The following is a 14320-nucleotide window of genomic DNA, read 5'->3' as shown; positions in this document are numbered from 1 at the left end:
AAAACCAGAAGTCAGCGTAGCCAGGAGCCAAAAATCAGGAATGACCAGGTGAGTCACTGTGGAGACAATTTATTAGCTGGTAATTAACCGACGGCTGAGCAGCTTCTGAGCACTGAAAGAAAAGAGCTGCTCGTTAAGTAGCAGGAGCCCAGCCCTGACAATAATTCAGCCATTCTCAACCATGATTCTGTGAAACGATAGGATTCCTCCAGAGGTGTTTGGTTTCTTGAGCAGCGTACAGTTTCTGCCTTTCAGAAAAGTTACTGTTGACACCAATGATCTTTATAGTTATCTGTAAGAAGGGGCATTCTGTCCACTGACCACCAATGTAAGGAGACAATCTTCCCACTGACTTCAAATGTAAGGAGCGCATTCTTCCCACTGACGACCAACGTAAGGAGACATTCTTTCCCCTTCACTGAGCACCAGTGTAAGAGGACACTTTTTGACTGACCACTATTGTAAGGGAATACTAAAATTTTCACTGTCTGCATTTATTTTCTGTTCATTATTATTTGTTTTATTTCAATATACTTAAAGCAATTCTAAAGGTTAATTTTATTTTATTTTCCACAAACAAAAATATCTATACTTGCCTACTGTGTGCAGTGGTTTTGCACAGAGCAGCCTGGATCGTCGTCTACTCTGGTCCCCCGCAGGCTCTCCTGGCCCCTCCCTCCTGTTGGGTGCCCCACAGCAAGCATGTGTTCATTCTCACACAGAGCCACGGGCTTGTCGTTCCCCCGCCCCCCCCCCCCTTCATTGGCTGACTGGCTGTGATTGATGGCAGCGGGAGCCAAGGGCTCCTGCTTGCTGTCTCAGCCAATGAGGAGGCAGAGACCCGGGACAGGCGATCACATTGCTGGATCGCGATGAGGCTCAGGTAAGTATTGAAAACAGAAAGTTTTGTATCGTCATGCATAGAATGCATGAAGGTAAAAAACCTTCAGCCTTTACAACCACTTTGAAGTGTTGCTAAAATCAAAACTTCTTTAAATTAAATTAAGAAACGTGTTATACTCGCCTGCTCTGTGCAGTGGTATTGCACAGAGCGGTCCCCTGGGCGAGATCCTGGCTCCTCCTCTTCTTTGTGTGTCCCTGTAGCAAGTTGCTTGCTATGGAGGCGCATAGTGTTTGCGCGCTCCTGAGCTATGGAGCCACGCTCCATAGACTTGCACAGTGTAACTTAGCCCCGCCCGCCACTTCCTCCTCACTGTATTTAATTGACAGCAGCAGAAGCCAATGGCTCCTGCTGCAGCTCAGCTGCTGTGTGAGGTGGCAGAGAGGGGAAAATAGATGCAACCGTGCACAGCGCTAATCACACAGGGAGGTGGGGAGCTGGGCAGAGAATTGAAAACGTTTTTCCCTTAAACCAGAGATCCACCTAAAAAGGGGAAGTCTTACTTTAAGGCCTCCTCCCCAGCTCTTGTTTGTGAAATAGAGCTTTTGGGGAGGAGAGGGGGAATAGGTACCCAATTTTGACAGGTACCCGCTCCCACTTCCGCTCTGACCACCTAAGCAATTGGAAGTGGAATTACTACCCCCCTACCCTGCAATCTTCTGGGACACATGACAGGTCCCAGAAGACTGTCAGACCATTCACAGTGAGCACCACATGTGCAGTGGGTACCTGGTTGTTAACCACTTGCCTACCAGGCACTTATACCCCCTTATTTACCAGGCCAATTTTCAGCTTTCAGCGCTGCCGCACTTTGACAATTGCGCGGTCATGCAACATTGTACCCATATGAAATTTTGATCCTTTTTTTCTCACAAATAGAGCTTTCTTTTGGTGGTATTTAATCGCCACTGGGCGCTTTACTTTTTGCGCTATAAATTAAAAAAGTGCAAAAAATTTGAAAAAAAAAAAAGTTTCTTTGTTTCTATTATAAAATTTTTCAAACAGGTATTTTTTCTCCTTCACTGATGTGCGTTGATGAGGCAGCACTGATGGGCAATGATAGGCGGCACTGATGGGCACTAATAGGCAGCACTAAAGGGCACTGATAGGCAGTACTAATGAGGTGGCACGGATAGGCGGCACTGATATGCAGCACTGATAGGCGGCACTGATAGGTGACACTGATATGCAGCACTGATAGGTGACACTGATGATGGGTACTGATAGACGGCACTGACTGGCATCACTGCTGGGCACTGACTGGCGGCACTGGTGGGCAGCACTGGTGGGTGGGCACAGGTGGGTGGCACTGGTGGGCACAGGTGGGTGGGCACAGGTGGGTGGCACTTCTGGGCACAGGTGTGTGACACTGCAGAGTGGCACAGGTGGGTGCACTGCTGGGCACAGGTGGGTGCACTGCTGGGCACAGGTGGGCGGAGCTAGTGGGCGCACTGCTGGGCACAGGTGGGCGGAACTTGCGGGTGGCATTGCTGGGCACCGATCATCAGGGCACTGATCATCAGTGCCCTGATGATCGGTGCCGATCCCCGCTCTGACAACTGCCGGTTCTCGGCAGTACTTTCCTCACGATCTGACAGCGTGAGGAAAGTGCAGCCGAGAAACGGCACTTGCATTTCCCTGTGATCAGCGTGTCATTGGACACCGCTGATCACGTGGTAAAAGGCCGGTATGATTGGCCTTTTACCACATCACGTGATCAGCTATGTCCGTGGGACACAGCGATCACGGAGATCGCCGGGTGCGCGCCCCCTGGGGCGCGCAGGAGAGCGCGTTCTGGGAGGACGTCATATGACGTCCACCCAGAACTGGCCGGCCGCAGTTTAGCCGTCATTCGGCTATCTGCGGTCGGCAACTAGTTAAGCAGCAAGCTGTCACAGCTGGGTAGCCATAGTAAAGATACCAACACTGGGGAGAGAGAAACACAGGGTGAAAAGGACTGGGCCGAGCACAGCTCTGGATCCCAGGACAGGTGTGACTGTTTATTAAAAGTCAGCAGCTACAGTTTTTGAAGCTGCTGACTTTTAATTTTTACATAGGAGACTGGAGCTCCGCTTTAATTTAAATAGTGTATTAAAGTAAAAAATGTTTTTAGCTTTAGTATCATTTTAACGTAAAATATTACTCTTGTATAAAACAGCCCTGGATGTCAATTACGCTAAGTACACCAGTTTCCTTATTCTTCATTCTTATCTCTACAGTTTATTGATGTATGCTAATTTCTCATGAGCTATAGATATAAGAATTTTTAAAAGGGATTCCCTGAGAGTTGAAAGTTAATTCAAGGGTTCCTTTGTGTTAAAAGGATGAGAGAGGCTGCAATAATGTTAAGAATTTTCAAATTTACAGGCCTGTAGACTCGAGGAGGACTCTTTTTTTTTTTTTTTTTTTTTTTTTTTTTTTAACAGCGCTATCACCTCCTAGTGGTTGATATTGGTATGATCATATATATACATTAAAGTATTTGTATTGTAAAAAGTCATCAATGTGTGAAATTCATGAGGTTTGTAGAGTTATGCAAGTAAGATCATCTACAAAAAACTCTAAGTTGACTCAAATCTATATTTAATCAAATATAGTTTTAGAATAGTGTTTTACACATGCTTTAAAAAAATGCTTTAGTTGCAGACACCAAAATATTTCTGTTATTCCAGATGAAGTACGGGACTGTTTGGTGGGGTTGTTTCTTAATGAGATATAAACTTGATATTACGAAAGGATAGAGCAGTGTTTTTTTTTGTTTTTTTTTAAGTAAAATCATGTTTTATTTCTGTCAGTGCTGACTGTATTACACCCCAGGCTGAAGCCCAGTTTATGGGTGTTCCCATAGGGGAATACAGATAGCACTGAAGCTACCACCCCCTCTTCACTCCGCAGCTTTGTTCCTCCTTTACCACCTTCTTTTTACTGATGAAAATGTACTGAAAGTTGGGCAAGCTGAGCACGGGGTCCTGGCATTATTTAGTGCCAGCACAGCTCATGGTTATGACAACATGAACTCTCCACATATGTCCCATTTCCTCTAGTACCTTCTTGTTAATGTCCTGCCTTGGTACCTCCACACTCAAACTTATTAGCCACATTTGTCCCCTCCTCTTCAGCACTTCTACGCCATTCCTTTCCTGCCCCAGCACCTCCACATTCCAACTCTACAATTGACAGAGGAGATTTGCCAGCCCCCCATGCTATGGAGCTGGCAGCAAGCTATAATCCTACTGAAAGAAAAGCCTGAGCCTAACTGTCAGCTATTCAGGAAAATAGACTTAAATAGTAGCAAACGGCTTGTGCTGTGAATGATGATCGCTGTTGGGAAAACCACAAATGCACAACAACACATGCTGTCAACGTCTACACTACACTCGATGCCCAGAATAACAGGGTCTGAGCTTGGTTGTCTGAGAGAGTAGTGGAGTAGCTGTCGGCGTGTGGTGTTGTAGGCCTTTTTCTGAGATAAGTGTCTCCGGAAAATTCTCAAATTGGTGCCGGCTGTTATACTTCAGGTGTGGTCCTGATATTGGAATTATTGGAACTCCCTTTTTTGATTACATGGTGATACAAACTGGGGTGGGTTTTTGACACTGGATTTCAAAAACAGAATCTACTATCCTGTACTAAACTGCATATCAGGCACTGTTTGTTCTCAGAGTGCAGAGGAAATATAAGCGCCTAATAAACCCTTTATCTCGTTAATGAAAACTTGTCACTTGCACTATGCTATCACGAAAGGGGCTTGTTAGTCCCCCTGTATTGGCAAAAAAGTTAAATAAAAAAAAAAAGTGAAATAAAATAAAGAAGATCCCAAAAATGTTTTGTCTATGGACAATTTTATCTATCAATGTTTTTTACACTATTTTGCATAGGGGATGGGGTAGGCAGAAGAGGGTGTGGGGTGTGCATGTACATCAAGAGTGATTTGATAGTAACCACAAGGGATAACATTACTAATGGGGCAAAGGAGGAGGTGAAATGCTTGTGGCTGGAACTTTAAGGAGGAAAAACAAGTGTGAAATTAATAGTGGGTGTATGCTACAGGCCCCCTAACCTGAAGGATGAGGAGGAGACCGATCTCCTTTCACAGTTAGAAATGGTGATGAGGTAGGGCAATATTATTATTATTATTAGGGAGTTTAAATATCCATATATTGACAGGGCAGAAGGAACTGTTCAGTCTAAGGCTCGTGATTTCTTGAATGTCTTGCAGGATAATTTCATGTGTCAGTTGGTGGATGCCCCAACTAGAAATGCGGTTCTGCTTGACTTACTAATTGCAAGCAGCACTGACAAGACAAGACCATTAACTATGAACCGTGAATGCAATAAAAAAAAATTAAGCATGCGACCAGTGCAGCAAAAAATAGACCATGAGAGAGACATAGCAGAGGAGAGGAAAACAAAAATCTCAAAACATTTTGTTAACTATAAAGTCAGGTCCATAAATATTGGGACATCGACACAAATCTGACATTTTTGGCTCTATACACCACCACAATGGATTTGAAATGAAACAAACAAGATGTGCTTTAACTGCAGACTGTCAGCTTTAATTTGAGGGTATTTACATCCAAATTGGGTGAACGGTGTACGAATTACAACAGTTTGCATATGTGCCTCTCACTTGTTAAGGGACCAAAAGTAATGGGACAATTGGCTTCTCAGCTGTTTCATGGCCAGGTGTGTGTTATTCCCTCATTATCCCAATTACAATGAGCAGATAAAAGGTCCAGAGTTCATTTCAAGTGTGCTATTTGCAATTTGGAATCTGTTGCTGTCAACTCTCAAGATGAGATCCAAAGAGCTGTCACTATCAGTGAAGCAAGCCATCATTAGGCTGAAAAAACAAAACAAACCCATCAGAGAGATAACAAAAACATTAGGCGTGGCCAAAACAACTGTTTGGAACATTCTTAAAAAGTAGGAACGCACCAGTGAGCTCAGCAACCCCAAAAGACCCGGAAGACCACGGAAAACAACTGTGGTGGATGACCGAAGAATTCTTTCCCTGGTGAAGAAAACACCCTTCACAACAGTTGGCCAGATCAAGAACACTCTCCAGGAGGTAGGTGTATGTGTGTCAAAGTCAACAATCAAGAGAAGACTTCACCAGAGTGAATACAGAGGGTTCACCACAAGATGTAAACCATTGGTGAGCCTCAAAAAGAGGAATTCCAGATTAGAGTTTGCCAAACGACATCTAAAAAAGCCTTCACAGTTCGGGAACAACATCCTATGGACAGATGAGACCGAGATCAACTTGTACCAGAGTGATGGGAAGAGAAGAGTATGGAGAAGGAAAGGAACTGCTCATGATCCTAAGCATACCACCTCATCAGTGAAGCATGGTGGTGGTAGTGTCATGGCGTGGGCATGTATGGCTGCCAATGGAACTGGTTCTCTTGTATTTATTGATGATGTGACTGCTGCCAAAAACAGCAGGATGAATTCTGAAGTGTTTCGGGCAATATTATCTGCTCATATATATTAAGCCAAATGCTTTAGAACTCATTGGACGCCGCTTCACAGTGCAGTTGGACAATGACCCCAAGCATACTGCAAAAGCAACCAAAGAGTTTTTTAAGGGAAAGAAGTGGAATGTTATGCAATGGCCAAGTCAATCACCTGACCTGAATCCGATTGAGCATGCATTTCACTTGCTGAAGACAAAACTGAAGGTAAAATGCCCCAAGAACAAGCAGGAACTGAAGACAGTTGCAGTAGAGGCCTGGCAGAGCATCACCAGGGATGAAACCCAGCATCTGGTGATGTCTATGCGTTCCAGACTTCAGGCTGTAATTGACTGCAAAGGATTTGCAACCAAGTATTAAAAAGTGAAAGTTTGATTTATGATTATTATTCTGTCCCATTACTTTTGGTCCCTTAACAAGTGGGAGGCACATATGCAAACAGTTGTAATTCCTACACCGTTCAACTGATTTGGATGTAATACCCTCAAATTAAAGCTGACAGTCTGCAGTTAAAGCACATCTTGTTCGTTTCATTTCAAATCCATTGTGGTGGTGTATAGAGCCAAAAATGTTAGAATTGTGTCGATGTCCCAATATTTATGGACCTGACTGTATTTATAGTAAAAGGGCAAAGACAGAGCATATCGGACCCATAAAGGATAGCCAGGGAAATTTGGTTACAAGTGACGGGGAAAAGGCAACTGTGATAATGCATTCTTTTCCTCTGTTTTCATGGAGGAAAAGGAGGGGTATAACAGACAAGACGGTATTGTTATAAAAACAGAACGGAATATTCCCATATGGCCAATGGAGGTGAATGTTCAAAGTAAACTGTAAAAACTTTGTGAATAAATCCCCAGGACCAGATGGCTTACACCCATGGATCCTCAAAGAGTTTAGCCGGATTATTGCTATACCATTGTTCCTAATATATAAGCACACTGCCCCACTGCATGGGAAAATAACATGTTTAACTCTGCGTTAATGACCAGGATGGTTGCAGCTGACTGGCAAAAAGTTAACATGGTACCAGTATTCAAAAAGGGCCAAGATGCACTATATTTCCAAAAGTATTGGGACACCTACCTTTTACACACACATGAACTTTAATGGCATCCCAGTCTTAGTCTGTAGGGTTAAATATTGAGCTGACCCACCCTTTGCAGCTATAACAGCTTCAGCTCTTCTGGGAAGGCTGTCCACAAGGTTCAGGAGTGTGTCTATGGGAGTGTTTGACCATTCTTCCAGAAAAGCATTTGTGAGGTCAGGTACTGATGTCGGACGAGAAGGCCTGGCTTGCAGTCTCCGCTCTAATTCATTCCAAATGTGTTCAAACGGTTTGAGGTCAGGTGTCTGTGCAGGCCAGTCAAGTTCCTCCACCCCATATTCGCTCATCCATGTCTTTATGGACCTTGCTTTGTGCACTGGTGCGCAGTCATGTTGGAACATGTTAGTTATTGACTGCAGCCAGCTGGTGACTTCTGCGCACTGTGCACTTTAGCATGCGTTGACTCTGCTCTGTCATTTTACATGGCCTACCACTTCGTGGCTGAGTTGCTGTTGTTCCAAGTTGCTTCCACTTTTGTTATAATACCACTAACAGTTGACCGTGGAATATTTAGTAGCAATGAAATTTCATGGATGGACTTATTGCACAGGTGGCAACCTTTCAGGGTACCACGCTTGAATTCACTGAGCTCCTGAGAGCGACCCATTCTTTCACAAATGTTAATAGAAGCAGTCTGCATGAATAGGCGCTTGATTTTATACACCTGTGGCCATGGAGGTATTTGGAACACCTGAATCCAATGATTTGGAGAGGAGTCCCAATACTTTTGGCAAAATAGTGTACAGTATATACTTGGAAACTACACACAGGCAGTCTAACATCAAAAATATGTAAACTATTGCAGGGGATGATAAGGGACTATATCTAAGAATTTGCCTATTGAAAATGGCATCAATAGTAGTAATTGGCATGGATTTATGAAAGATCATTCTTGCCAGACCAATCTTTTAACATTCTATGAGGAGGCAAGCTGTAATCTGGATAGAGGAATGCCAGTGGACATGGTGTATCTGGATTTTGCGAAGATACGGTACCTCCATAAATGCTTAATTTACAAATTGAGGTCTGTTGGCATTGATGATCGTGTATGTACTTGGATAGAAAACTGGTTACAGGAATGTGTCCAAAGGGTAGTTCTAAATAGTGCAACTTTTGGAATGGTCTGGAGTTGTGAGGTGGGATGCCCCATGACCACTTCTGTTTAACTTGTGCATAAATGATATAAAGGTTGGAATAAATAGTTCACTTTCAGTGTTTGCAGAAGATACAAAGCTAAACAGGTTAATAACTTCACAACAGAATATAGCAACTTTACAGGAAGACCTCTATAATATAGAGGGGTGGGCAAGTACATGGCAAATGGAAATTAATGATGATAAATATAAAGTAATGCAGGGAGTCTCAATAATTTAAAAGAACTCTTAGACGGGCATCTTAACGAGTGCAATATACAGAGATCTGGGAAATGGTGGTGTCATAAACATGCACACAGGTTGAACTGAATTAACGGGTGTCTTTATTCAACTATATCTAGAAAATTTGTAGATGAAAATTGTGTGTTTTATATGAAAATATAGTTTATCAGCTCAAATATTTCTTGATCTAAAACAGTTAACTACTATCAATTTTTATACAGCTCCCCCACTTTCAGAAATTGTATATTGTTTGGGGTGCTAAGATGTGTTTTCATAAAAAAAGTAAACGCATTTTAGCATGTGTACTCAAAACGTGTTGTGTGCTAAGTCTACTTATTCTTATCATGCGAGTGTGTGTGGTGGTTTTAATTTTTGTAAAATGCTTTGGTCTCTCATGTAAGTCTCGGTTCACACTATTGCTACCTGAAAGTCACGCAACTTGCAGTGCGACTTTGCCAGGCAACTTGAGTACTATTTTGAAGCGACTTTCAGGGAATGCCTGGGTAATCTTCCTGTAATGCCGGATCCATATCACATCAATATAGATGAGGATCTGACTTGGAGGTGCTTCTATTAAAGTTTATGGACACAAGTCGGATAGAAGTCACCTTGAAGTAGTACAGGAACCTTTTCTAAAGTCGGCGCAGCTTCAGCTAATTAAGACCGCTGTCCGTGACTAACATGGGATTTCACATGTCATTCGACTTGGGGTCTCACAAGTCAGATCCCAAATCAAGGCAGTGTGAGCCAAGCCTAAATCTAAAACATTGAGGTTCTCAAAATAAGTCTAACCTTTTCTGCACACTCAAAGTGGAACGTTTTAATGAGCTAATCTCCATTCACATCTGCATGTTCTGTGAAAAAAAAACACTTGGTAAAAAATTTGCAAAGCTCGGTGCCCAAAAAAGTGCAGGAGCTTCTTTGGTGCATTTGTGAAATGAATGGGCTGGCAAGAGAAAAAAGGACATTCACTCAACATGAAGATGCAGCCTTAGAGCCTTGAGTTCTTTAACAAGGATCCTAATGTCCGTGGAGTTATTTGCCTCAGATGGGCTACTTAAAAATGTATAGGTCCCATGAGGCTCCTTTGTGTTCAGAAATGGCTGTATTAAAAGCATTTTAATGAAGACTTCTTTGTCTACAGCACCAGTTAAAAACAGTTTCTGACCCATATTTCCTTTCATCCTTATTAATTGGTTAAGATTTTTAACAAAAAGTGTTTTGTACATCCAGCTATATGCTCTAGTTAAATTTGCCTAAGATTTTTTATTTTTTTTGTCCTTTCTCTGTTTCAGAGTTGTGGTGAAAGATGATTCAGTTTGTCATTGCGAGTCTTTGTCATTCAGAATGGCCCCCAATTTACATATACTAGAATTAAAATCTTACCTGCACTATAGTGCATTGAAACCCACAGATGTGAACACCCTGATATGCTGTAATGTAAAAAAAAAAAATGTCATTTTCATTTGCTGATGCACGCTTATGGCCAGTTTAAAATGTATGGGCTGCCTGAATACATTGGGCCTCAAGGCTCAAAAACACGTGTTAATGCGCATGTTGAAGGGGTTCTAAAGGCAAAATGTTTTTTTTACCTTAATATATACTCAGACATTGCAAGGTTTTTCACCTTGCAGAGAATGCAGTCTCCCCTCCCCCTCCCCAACACTTACCTGACACCAATCTCGATCCAGCGCTGTACCTGCCAGCGGCCCCGCTCTCCTATTTCTGTAGTCATGGGCTTTAGAGAGAGCAGCGAGAGCCATTGGCCCCTTGCTGTCAATCAGTCAGACTCTGTAAGGTGGGAGTGGACAGCCGAGCTGAGCCATAATATGCATGTTTATGGACACATATGGCCCAGCCCTGTAGCATGCCGCACAAGTGCATCCACAGCTACTGGCTTGTATGGGGGCACTCACAGAAGAGGAGTAGTTGAGAGCGCTGGCAGGGGACCCCAGAAGAGGAGGTTCAGGGGCATTCTGTACAATACCGCTGTGCAGAACAGGTAGGTATATGTTTATTTTTTTCACTTGGGCTGCTTTCACACTGGTTCGCCTCAGAAACGCTTGAAAAATGACTAGTGTTTTTGGAGGGTTTTTGTGGTGTTTTTGAAGCGTTTTTTCAAGTGGACATGTGACTTTTGTAGCTCAAATTGGGTAGATTTGAATTCACTAAACACTACTAGTTAAAACCAGGCAGTAATGTTTCAGCTGTCAGCGGGGTTCCCCACTAACAGCTGAATGTAAAAGAAAGAATTGCCGGCAATTAAAAAATAATTAAAAACTGATGTGGCCCCCTCCCCTCCATCCATACCAAGTCCTTTGGGGGTCTGGTATGGATTTTGAGGAGAACCCCCACACCAATAAAGAAAAAGTGTGGGTTCCCCCCCAGATCCCACCTGCCCACCCCATGTGAATGAGTATATGGGGTACATGGTACCGCTTCCCATTCACAAATAAAAAAAACTGTAGTGTGTAAAAAGACAGGAGACAGTCTTTGACAAGTCCTTTATTAAAAGAATGTCCCCTGAAGTAGTAGTCGGCGGCGGGCATCGTGATTGACGTTGGATCTACTTCAGGGAACATTCTTTTTTTTTTTTTCCGTCTTTTAATATAGGACTTGTCAAAGACTGTCTCCTGTATTTTTTCACACAACCGGGTTTTTTTTTTTTGTCAATGGGTAGCGGTACCATGTACCCCATACTCATTCACATTGGGGGGGGGGGGACCAGATTCCGATAAGCCCCCGTCCGCAGACCAGCACAACCAGAGCCCAGGTTTGTGGGGAAGATGCCCTTGCCCCCATCAACATGGGGACAAGGTGTTTTTGGGCGGGAAAGCCCCCTCCACCCCAAATGCCCCCCGCATGTTGAGGGCATGTAGCCTGGTATGGTTCAGGAGGGGGGTGGGCGCTTACTCTGTCCCCCCCCCTTTCCTGACCTGCTAGGCTGCATGCTCGGATAAGGGTCTGGTATGGATTTTGGGGGGGACCCCAAGCCATTTTTTTTTTTTTTTTTGGCATAGGGGTTCCCCTCAAAATCCATACCAGACCTGAAGGGTTGGTAAGGATGGAGGGGGGGGACCCCACGTCGTTTTTTTAAAATTATTTTTTAATGCCAGCAAATTTTTCTTTTACATTCAGCTGTCAGTGGGGAACCCCGCTGACAGCTTAAACAGCTCGACCTACCCACATGTGCGGTGCATTTTTGGAGTGGTTTTAAGCATTTTGGAGCATTTTTGAGGCGGTTACCATTCATTTCAATGGGAAGAGGTGTTTTTGATGCGTTTTTTTTTTTTTTTAACTCAAAGATGCTGCAAGCAGGAGTTTACACCGAAAGCGCAACGCCTCAGTGTGAAAACATACATATATATACATTCACATACACAGGGAAGCAGTTTTTTCTTTAGCTTTTCATGCGTTTTCTTTAACACAAAAACGCTACAAAAACTCCTCAGTGTGAAAGCAGCCTTAAAGAGAAAAAAAAAAAACTGCTGCTGTACAATCAGTTTAATGCACTCATAGTTGTGACTAAAAGAGAAGTATGGGAATCTAACAAAACAAACATTTACACTCGCCTAGCTGGCTGCAGCATTTATCCAATGCTGCAGCTGTCACCCGCCGGCGCTATGTCAAGAACTGAGTGATCAAAGACAGCTAATCGCTCAGTTCTTGGTCTTCACTGAACGGAGAGCTGATGGCTATCAGTCTGTTCTGCTCCTCCAGCGCTTACTGGAGCGCTGGGCTGGGGAGGGTGCAGGAGTGGCTGGCTCAGACTCTGAGTTAAACTCCTCGCGCAGACACATATGACTGGGCCCATGTCAAAGTGTTACCTTTTGTCGACAGCCCCCCACTTTGGTGGAGAGGAGGATCTGTCTTGGGAGCCTTACTCACACACTCCGCTTGATCAGTAAGTAGATGATCCTCTTTCCCTGCCTGGATGTGGTGTTGCACGTGGGTACTCCCTGGGATCTTTCATCCTGTGGGGTCCCCTCCCCCGCCAGCCTTCGGTGTCCCTCCTGTCCTTCCTGATGGAGCCCATCCTCCCCTCCTACTGTCTCCAGTACCTGAATCGGTGGCTGGGACACCTGGGTCTATCCCTTTGGGCATGCCTGGGTGGGAGGGGTGGCTACTTCTGCAGCTCCCATGGGTGTCTCTTGTGGTGGTTTCCTCTCTAGGGTCTGGGTGGCCGTATTGTAGTCTCCATGTGCACTAGCTTCGACCAGTGGCCATTTTGCCAGTGATCTGGCGGCCATATGCTAGAGGCAGGACTGGCAATCATTTTGTGGGGGACCGTTTCCTTATGCTGTTGTAGGGGAACTAGCTGGGTGGGTTACTGGTGGTCATTTTAGTGGAGGTCTGTGGTGGTAGCCATCTTTAATTCCTCCAGCATCTGGCTGCTGCAGGGGTGGTCCTGGGGACTTCTTGGTGTGCTGGGCTGTGTGAGACTTGGCAGAGGCAACATGGGGGCAGGCATTCGGCTCCTCTGAGTGGCGAGACCTCCCTGGGGTGCCCTCCTCTCTGCTAAGGTCGGCATGGAAATGTCGGTTCTTACGCTCTCTCATTGGGGTCCCATTTTGTCGGTGTACCAATGGGGGTTGCCCTTTATGGACTCTAATGTTCGAACCTTGCCTCCAGATCCGCTTCTGTTGAAGGGCAGATCCTTGGCTCCCTTAGACACATTGTTGGTCATCCTGGAGTCATTTGTCTACTGGTTCGAAGGCGACGTTCGGATACAAGGCAAGCGAGAAATGCCTTCCCCCGTTATTGCACCATTATGCATTTTCTTAAATGCTGATTGTCTAGATTAGAAACAGTGTAACCTAGACAATCTGCATTCTCTTGAGGTTTGCTGACAACTTTGTGCCTGTGCTGGTGAATGTATTGCATCTCACAGACACTCCCTTAACCGCATTCCGCCCTATAGCAGAAATACTGCTACATGGCGGACTCCCTGCGCAAAATCACGTGTGTGTGTGTGTGTGTGTGTGTGTATATGTATGAAGATATAGAGATATAGATATATAGATATATAGATATATATGTATATAGATATGATTCGCGCTCCCGCCGGTGCTGTGCTTTGGTGCCTGATCAATAAACAGATTCAGGCCAGTGATGTTCGGCCTAGATCTGCTGATTGATCCCTGCCCTACCAGAGATCTTCCTGTACCTGTGTTTTACATTTACACAGGTACAGGAAATTATTAAATCTCTCTCTTGGCCCATCTGTATAGTGCTTTTACTCAGATCCACGTGAGTAAAAGCACTATGTGTGTGTGTGTGTATGAATGTATGTGGGAACTCGCTTCAAAATGGTAGAGCTTTTCTTGTTAAAGCACACAGCAACTCTCTTCTTTAAGGTCCTTTTTGCCAAATTTTATTTAAAAGAAAAAGTTCCATAAACACAAATGTTTCCCACACAGGGGTGTCCACCATCAAACCACTTCAGCCTTCTGGC

The sequence above is a fragment of the Staurois parvus genome, unplaced genomic scaffold (genome assembly GCF_062004578.1).
Source record: "Staurois parvus isolate SC_StPar_1 unplaced genomic scaffold, SC_StPar_1.0 ptg000029l, whole genome shotgun sequence".
Lineage (NCBI taxonomy): Eukaryota > Metazoa > Chordata > Amphibia > Anura > Ranidae > Staurois > Staurois parvus.
This window is presented reverse-complemented; position numbering follows the sequence as displayed.